Raw genomic sequence first — 9,658 nt, 5'->3', positions numbered from 1 at the left:
CGGTTGTACTCCCGGACATCACGTGCACCGGGTGTACTCCCGGACTGGTTTCTTTGTGATGGACATGGCGCTGCTGGCGAGGGTGGGCCATTTGGAGTTTCTGACCACACGCTGCATTGGGTAGATTGGCAGGTGGCTCGGGGAGTGGGGGTGCCAATGGCCCCAGTGGAGGTTAGATGTGGGGTTGCTGGCAGCTGAGGAGGTGTGTGAGCGGGTGAGGACTGCCATTCGGGACTACGTGGAGTTGACCGACACGGGGGAGGTCACAGCCGCCACGCTGTGGGACGCACTGAAGGCTGTAGTCAGGGGGGAGTTTATATCGATTTGGGTGGACAGGGAGAAGGCCGGGCAGGAGGAGAGGGCAAGGTTGGTGGATGGGATTTTGAGGGTGGACTGGAGATACTCGGAGGTGCCGGAGGAGGGGTTGTTGAAGGAGAGGCAGAGGCTCCAGGGGGAGTTTGGACTAGACTCTAAGGGGAAGGCAGTGGGGCAGCTGCGGGGGGCCAGAGGGGCAGTGTATGGGTACTGGGAAGGCAGTGGGGCAGCTGCGGAGGGCCAGAGGGGCAGTGTATGGGTACTGGGAAGGCAGTGGGACAGCTGCGGAGGGCCAGAGGGGCAGTGCATGGGTACTGGGAAGGCAGTGGGGCAGCTGCGGAGGGCCAGAGGGGCAGTGCATGGGTACTGGGAAGGCAGTGGGGCAGCTGCGGAGGGCCAGAGGGGCAGTGTATGGGTACTGGGAAGGCAGTGGGGCAGCTGCGGAGGGCCAGAGGGGCAGTGTATGGGTACTGGGAAGGCAGTGGGACAGCTGCAGAGGGGCAGTGTATGGGTACTGGGAAGGCAGTGGGACAGCTGCAGAGGGGCAGTGTATGGGTACTGGGAAGGCAGTGGGACAGCTGCGGAGGGCCAGAGGGGCAGTGTATGGGTACTGGGAAGGCAGTGGGACAGCTGCGGAGGGCCAGAGGGGCAGTGCATGGGTACTGGGAAGGCAGTGGGGCAGCTGCGGAGGGCCAGAGGGGCAGTGTATGGGTACTGGGAAGGCAGTGGGACAGCTGCAGAGGGGCAGTGTATGGGTACTGGGAAGGCAGTGGGACAGCTGCAGAGGGGCAGTGTATGGGTACTGGGAAGGCAGTGGGGCAGCTGCGGAGGGCCAGAGGGGCAGTGTATGGGTACTGGGAAGGCAGTGGGGCAGCTGCGGAGGGCCGGAGGGGCAGTGCATGGATACTGGGAAGAAGACAAGTAAGATGTTGGCCCATTGGTGAGGAAGCAGGAGGTGAAAAGGGTGATTGAACATAGAATATACCGTGCAGAAGGAGGCCATTCGGCCCCTCAAGTCTGCACCGACCCACATAAGCCCTCACATCCACCCTATCCCCGTAACCCAATAACCCCTCCTAACCTTTTTGATCACTAAGGGCAATTTATCATTTTTTTCTTTAAAAAATTTTTTTGTGTACCCAATTTTTTTATTTTTGTTTTCCAATTAAGGGGGAATTCAGCGTGGCCAATCCACCTAGCCTGCACATCTTTGGGTTGTGGGGGCAAAACCCACGCAAACACGGGGACAATGTGCAAATTCCACACGGACAGTGACCCAGAACCGGATCGAACCTGGGACCTCGGCGCCGTGAGGCAGCAGTGCTAACCCACTGCGCCACCATGCTGCCCAAAGGGCAATTTATCATGGCCAATCCACCTAACCTGCACGTCTTTGGAAGGGAACCGGGGCACCCGGAGGAAACCCACCCAGACACAGGGAGAACGTGCAGACTCCGCACAGACAGTGACCCAGCGGGGAATCAAACCTGGGACTCTGGCGCTGTGAAACCACAGTGCTAGCCACTTGTGCTACCATGCTGCGAGTTAGAGATGATAAGGGTAAGGTAGTGATGGGCCCGGAGGCTGTGAATGGGGTTAGCACTGTTGCTTCACAGCGGCAGGGTCCTGGGTTTGATTCCCGGCTTGGGTCACTGTCTGTGCGGACTCTGCACGTTCTCCCCGTGTCTGCGTGGGTTTCCTCCGGGTGCTCCGGTTTCCTCCCACAAGTCCCGAAAGACGTGCTGTTAGGTAATTTGGACATTCTGAATTCTCCCTCTGTGTACCCGAACAGGCGCCGGAGTGTGGCGACTTGGGGATTTTCACAGTAACTTCATTGCAGTGTTAATGTAAGCCTACTTGTGACAATAAAGATTACTGTTATTAATATGCCTGTACAGTGTATGTCCCTTACACACAGCGCATTGTGCCTCCTTCATGGGATTGCCCCTCTGACCACTTGGGCTGCTGCCAGCCTTTTTGAAGACTGGATTGCGTGCCGGTCTCTTGCTTCGTATCCTTTCCACACGATGCCTTTTGAAGGCCTGTATCTTTGATGGCCACACATGCGTCACCAGCTTTTTCCCTTTTCAGATTCTCCCCACGACGCTGTTTGCAGCTTTGTTGTCTGTTCTCTGTCTCGGACTCGTCAGTCACGATATTCACATCATCTCTTTTGTTTTCATCAGTGGGATGTGCTCGCTCTCCCACTCTTCTTCTCGTCCTCTTTTTTTTGTTTTCATGATCTGGCGAGTGCTTTTCTTTTTGCGTTTGGGTTTGGCAATCCCCGTTTTGGTGCTGGGCTGCACCCGGTGCATAGATGTTTGCGGATCCTCAGTTGGGACCTCTGGCACCAGCGTGCTTCCGAGGGATTGTGCAGCCTCGCCAATTCTGTGCCCTCAACTGGAGGTTGGAGAGGCCACTCTCTGGTGCCTGGGTGGAAGTCACATCTATAACATCAGGTGCCGTCCCTTCTTGACTTGTCGGAACAATGATTAATGGCTCCTTATCACTGGAGATTACGATACTCTTGCCCTGACGATCCAGGCGATGGGTCGTCCTGGTCTTGCTCTAGTACATATGTGTGATCCATGGAGCTGCGTAGCGATACAGTCATTGTAGTGATCTTTGTATGTGCATGTACAGAAGGGGTTAATGGTAAATCGGAAGATCACCAGAGATGTTGGCGATTTTGATGAGCGGAATACTATCCCACCAGCATCACTACTACCTGTTGCCAATTTGCACCGGAGACGCCAATAATGTTGCCCTTCTTAATATTGAATAATATTGCTTTTCAGAGCCGCCAGGTATCAATGATACCACCACAAGGTTCAACCGTCTATTGATCAAAGACCCAACAACCAGTCAGTTAGTTCAAGTTCAATAATGGTTTATTTACACACAAGATTAACTCACACATGCAACATAAAAACACTACAAGCTAAACTACACCTAACACTACAACAACCTGTACTTAACTTCAGGCACCCGGCTTTGGTAGAGGAACAAGGCCTTTGTTCGGATCTGGAGTGGCTGGGTCTGGAGAAGTAACTTTGGTTCTGCTGGGCTCATCCGTCTGGTAGCGATCGTTGACCTTGAACTTGCTTCTGGTCGTGGTGCTGCAGTTGGCTTCAGGTACAGGCCGGGCCGAAGAGTGTCGGTGTGCCAGGGCCAAAAGAGATCAATTACATGGCAGTGTCTCTCTTTATCCTTTGAGGTTTCGAGCTCTTTTGGGCGGTCCTTAGCTTTGGACCCAATAATTTGGCAGGCTTCGATTACTGCCTTCGATTTGAGCTAATAAAGGGACGGGTGCCTTGATGGCTGGACGTGTTCTGAGCGGTCATTGTCCTTGGCTGTTTGGGCTTCCTGGGTGAAGGGAGTGGTGCCAATGTGTCTGGAATTGTATCTGATACCTGAGTACCAGTCCTTTGTCCTGAAGAAATGGGCCATGACATGGGCCATGAGAATGCAAATCGGCTAGGGGTTTCGATACTGTCTGGTTTTCTGTCACCAAATATACATTCAGGCTCTGAGTTTACCTGAATCCTGTATTGGCCATATTTCCCTTGAGTCTTTGCAAGTATCCATGTTTACTTTGTAAGTGGCCATCCCAGATGGCTACAGAGGGCAGCACTGGCAGGTATAAAAGCCAGAAGCAAGCAGCCCTCTCTCTCTTGGCAATTAGGCTGTGACGAGAGCAGGAGCATAGACTAAGCTCAGAGTGATTAGTGGTCAGCCATAGCTGTCGTATATAAACTTTGTAACCTTTCTACTGGTATTGATCTTAAAGTAGTAACTCACGCAGTTGTTAACTTAGTTACTCAATAAACCTTTCAATACCTCTGGACGACTTCGAGTCTTTTTCATCAAGATACAGAAAACCTCATCAGCAACTGGATTGAGTAACGTATGTTATTCACAGTAATGCTACCAAACACACTACGATAAAGTAACAAAAGAGTAATCAGCTCCTCTAATTCGTCTTCCAGGTGGAGTAGCCTCAAGGATCAGGGAGTCGACGACCGGAACCACTTAAGAGACCCGAGACGATTGACCATGTGCGCCTGGAGCCAGTTTCTCCAAGATTGGCACCGTGTCTTTTGTTACCAGGTTGGTCGAGAGCAGTTCTTCCGAGTTGTCGGCCACTGCAATCTCACTTCTCATTTCGGAGTGCGTCATCTCACAGCTCTCGCACTCCTTGGTGTTCTGCGCAGTCTGGGCATCCCTTGTAACCATTCCTGCCAAACCACCGGAGCAGCGCTCCTCGGGCCCCTTCATCGAGCTCGCCATTACTGCTACAAAATATATTTACAAATATTTTATATTCGTCTCCATCAGCTCACCTTCCAAATGGTCGCAGTTCACCAGGTCGGTTCTTCAGCCAATTTAACTTCACCTTTTCCAATGTTACCCTCAAATCTTCAGCACTTCTGGTACCATGTTGTGTTCTGTGATCTTGTCTTGCAGTGATTCTACAGCACTGCTGGTGACTTAGACAGAACGCTGATTTATTAATGTACACGTGGTAAGGTGACGATCAGAATCTTATACAGACCAAGTTATTACTCAGTTACTTTAGAGTTTCCTGGAACTACGCTGATGTGCGACTGTCCTCGTGTACGTCTTACAATCTTCTTCTGCTTGCAGGATGTCACCTGACTGATATTTGCTGCCATCTACAGGTGGGAAGTCACACTGCCGGATACATGTAACATTATCTACAGGCATATCACCACACCCTGCACATCTTTTTGGGGTGAGACCCACGCAAACACGGGAAGAATGTGCAAACTCCACATGGACAGTGACCTGGGATTGAACCCGGGTCCTCGGCGCCGTGAGGCAGCAGCGCTAACCACTGCACCGCCATGCTATCCTGAAGTTAACAGGCATTAATTGCTCTTTAGCTCTTGATGGAGTTACTTAAAACATTGCCCTGGATTTTCCCGCTGGCTTCGGCTGCTCGTGTCAGGATCAAATGCAGGTCCCCAGCCCACACTCAGCCGGAACCTCCATTGAAGGGGCAGCGTCGGTGTGTGGCAAGGGGCCTCTTCATCGGAGACAGAATGCTAACAATTAGCTGCGAAATCGCCCCTAAGCAGGGCCTCGACCAGCGTAATTGACTGTCCATCACCAGGAAAGTCCCATGGCACAGGTTTGGAACCTTCCCGGCGTGGTTACCACCTATTTTCATTCGCAACAGCCCTGCGTGCTCCACCAAGAGCATTCCTTTGGGGCCAGGGAAAGTCAGCCTCGTGTCAGAAACCTAGAAACATTTTCACCACTAGATGGCGTCTATGAGCCACCTGGAGTCTTTATGGGATTGAAATGGTGGACTCTCATTCTGCAAGCACGTACAAAATGAATAACAGAATGAACAAGTTGAATGGGTTTTATTGAATTTGGGAACCTAGTGTTTTAAAATTGCACCTGGGGCCCAATAGTGGCAATCTTCGGGGTATTGGAGCAGCCAGAGCTACACATGGGAAGGGGGCCAACGCCCTCGCTTTCACTCCTGAATCGCACGCCGGAGAATCCTGCTCGGCTGGCGATCGGCAGCACCACCTACAGCTGCAGACTGGCTCGCTGACCTCTCGGAATTTCTCCACCCGAGGGTCAGAGGAAGGCTTCCTGGATACTTGGGGGCAGTTTGTCGGGCTGTTCCAAAACCTGTTCGAGGCCAACAATGAGGAGTAACATCATGAGAATTTTTTTTTTAAACACCAAGATAGATGAGGTAGCAAAAGACTGTGCAACCCGGGGGGGGGGGGGGGGGAAGGGAGGGAGGGGGGGGGAGGGAGGGAGGGAGGGGGGGGGGAGAGGGAGGGGGGAGAGGGGGTGGAGAGGGGGGGAGAGGGGGGAGAGGGGGGAGGGGGGGAGAGGGGGGAGGGGGTGGAGAGGGGGGAGGGGGGAGGGGGGAGAGGGGAGGGAGAGAGGGGGGGATAGGGGGGGGGAGAGGGGGTGGAGAGGGGGGAGGGGGGAGGGGGGGAGGGGGTGGAGAGGGGGGAGGGGGAGGGGGAGGGGGAGAGAGGGAGGAGGAGGGGGAGGGGGGGCGAGAGGGGGGGAGGGGGGTGAGAGAGGGGGGGAGAGGGGGAGGGGGGGCGAGAGGGGGGTGGAGAGGGGAGGGAGGGGGGGAAAGGAAGTTGGGGAAACCACGAGAGATGAGGGGGGGGCTACTCCCTCCTTTTTTCTTTTTTTTCTCGCTATTCTGTCTGGAAAATAAAAGAAAAGCACAGCTGTAGCCGGTGTAGGGCGGGGGGGGGGCAACGGGGAAGGGGGAGGAACCATGGACCGATCCAGAGGGCAACGAAATGCACTTGGGGTCAGTTAAACGAAGGACAACCTAAACCTGAATAATAAAGGAAATTAGCACGGGCGAGAAAAATGTGATGTGAATATACACACCTGTTTATAAATATGGGAAATGCCAATAGAAAGATTTATAAAAAAACCAATAGCAACTGGATAAATGTATAGAAAGGTAGGGGGCAGGATTCTCCGAAATGGAGGCAGAGTGTCCAGACTGTTGCAAACACCGTCACGTTTTACGACGGCGTGAACAGGCCGCTCCCACGTCGAATTCTGGCCCCTACAGGGGGCCAGCACGGCGCTGAAGCGGTTCGCACCGCTCCAGCTGCAGAACCCGGCGCAAACTGGGCGCCGCGGGATCCGCGCATGTGCGGTAGCCTCGCTCCGGCCCCTCACCAACATGGCGCCGGGGCTCTGGGGCCGGGGGGGGGGGGGGGGGGGGGCCTGCCGATTGGTGAGCCCCGATCGCGGGCCAGACCCCATCGGAGCCCCCCCCCCTGGGAAGGAGCCCCCTCTCCCCCTCACTCCACAGGCTGCCCCCAAGCCTTCGGGACGAGTACCCGGCGGCAGCGACCAGGTGTGGACGACGCCGGCGGGACTAGGCCGTTTACGTGCAGCCACTCGGCCCATCCGGGCCGGAGAATCGGCAGCCCAGCAGCGGATAGCGGGCAGCGACCGGCGCTGCGCGGCGTGAACAGCGCTGAATATCAGCCCCTCGGAGAATCGCGCGCCGGGCCGGCGTTGTGCGAACAAATGGCGAGAACTCCGATTCTCCCAGCAGGCGTGGCTTCGGAGAATCCCGGTCAGTGTATTGGGTAACTGTAAACATTGTCCATCTCCAGTTAATTTATATCCCACTGTTTGCTGCAAATGGGTTTGGGAGTAGACTGGGTAAATGTGCATGTGGTTTATTTCCAATTGTATAGGGAGCAGTCAGACTTTGTCCAGTGTCCTGTGTGAAAATCTTACTTTTATAACAGCATGAGAAACAGGAGCAAAAATAGGCCACACAAACCCTTGGGCCAGCTCCGTCGTTTAATAAGACCTGAATGGTCTACCTCTGCATTCCTCCGGGTGCTCCGGTTTCCTCCCAGAGCCCAAAGCTGTGCAGGTTAGGTGGATTGGCCATGCTAAATTGCCCCCTAGATGGGGTTACGGGGATAGGGAGGGTGATTGGGCCTGGACCTGGGTAGGGTGCTCTTTCAAAGAGTTGGTGCAGACTCGATGGGCTGAATGGCCTCCTTCCGCACTGTAGGGATTCTACGAGTTATCCCTTAACCAGCAGGACTTAAGCAGATTACTCGCCCATTATCAGGTTGCTGTTGGGAGCTTCATGTTCGCAATATGGTTGTTACAAGAGTATTTCATTGGCTATAAAGCCCTTTCAGATGTCCTGAGGTCATGAAAGGTGCTATATAAATGCAAGTCTTCTTCATTTTTCATTCAATGGTGCGAATGGCCTTCTGTGTTTCAATGGTCAATGACCGTGGGCTGGATTCTCCGACTCCCCGCCGGGTCAGAGAATCGCCGGGGTGGGGGGGTGCGGCGTGAATCCAGCCCCGCCGCCCCGACGCCAGCTGCCGAATTCTCCAGCGCCGGGGTTTTGGCAGGGGCGGGAATCGCGATTCTCCAGACTGCGATGGGCAGGATGACCGCCCGCTTTCGGCCAGTCCCGCCGGCGCCAATCAAACCAGGTCAGTAGCGGCGGGACCTGGCTCTGCGGGCGGCCTGCGGAGTCCTCGGGGGGGGGGGGGCGTGGGGGGATCTGGCCCCAGAGGGTTCCCCCACGGTGGCCTGGCCTGTTCCTTCACAAGGGCATTCCTAATTTACCACAACACCACAAATAATTTGAATCGATTTTTATTTTGTCATTAGGTAACTTAGTTTAAAACAGCAGACATTTCATTCTGCTGCTTGCTGAGTAAGGAGGTACTGACCCAGAAAGTGCTGTGGGCAGCTTTGAGTCAGAATAACAGAGGCATCTTCCTGTTCTCTAAAGGCTCTGTGTACTGTGCTCAGTTCTCTAGAAGTACAGAACACAGAGTGAGCACACACAGAGGTGTTATTCTATCCAATGTTTGTTCGAAAGCTATGAAGTTACATGCAGTATTATATCTGCTTACTGTCCTTGTTTAGATGGCTGTACTTGAAGTACAATCAACAGTGTACATTTCACGGCCTTTGAAAAAGATTAACTGAGCCACAAAGTATTTATGTCCCGATTTGCAGTTAGAATCCAGCTTCTGCTCCAGTCCTGAATCTGAGTCATAGCACATAGAACAGGACAGCACAGTACTGGCCCTTCGGCCCACGATGTTGTGCCGAACATTCATCCTAATCTAAGATCAACCTAACCTACACCCCTTCAATTTACTGCTGTCCATGTGCCTGTCTAAGAGTCACTTAAATGTCCCTAATGGCTCTGACTCCACCACCTCTGCTGGCAGTGCATTCCACACACCCACCACTCTCTGTGTAAAGAGCCGACCTCTGACATCTCCCCTATACCTTCCTCCAATCACCTTAAAACTATGTCCCCTCGTGACAGCCATTTCCACCCTGGGGAAAAGTCTCTGGCTATCCACTCTATCCATGCCTCTCATCACCTTGTGCACCTCTATCAAGTCACCTCTCTTCCTTCTTCGCTCCAGTGTAGAAAGCCCTAGCTCCCTCAATCTTTCTTCATAAGACAGTAACTGTCCGTCCGAGCCGTCTGCGCTGTCATGATGTCCATATTAACATATCATGGTGCAATCACACACACACACTGATGGACAGGTAGCTGGACCAACCAACACACACACAACATCACAGCCAATCACCAGTGAGAGCACACGCACTATAAAACAGGGAACACCACAGTTCCCGCTCATTCCACCAGGAGCTAGCTCAGAGCACAGAGCTCACAGCGTGCCACTCAGACATGCACCATGTGCTGAGTGCCTCACTAAGACGGTGCTAGGACTGGGCCCACAGGTTAGCTGGTGAAGTACGAACCACAGCTAGAAGTTAATAGTTATTATTGTACAGAATA

This window comes from Scyliorhinus torazame, chromosome 4 (assembly GCF_047496885.1).
Source record: "Scyliorhinus torazame isolate Kashiwa2021f chromosome 4, sScyTor2.1, whole genome shotgun sequence".
NCBI classification, from domain to species: Eukaryota; Metazoa; Chordata; class Chondrichthyes; order Carcharhiniformes; family Scyliorhinidae; genus Scyliorhinus; species Scyliorhinus torazame.
This window is presented reverse-complemented; position numbering follows the sequence as displayed.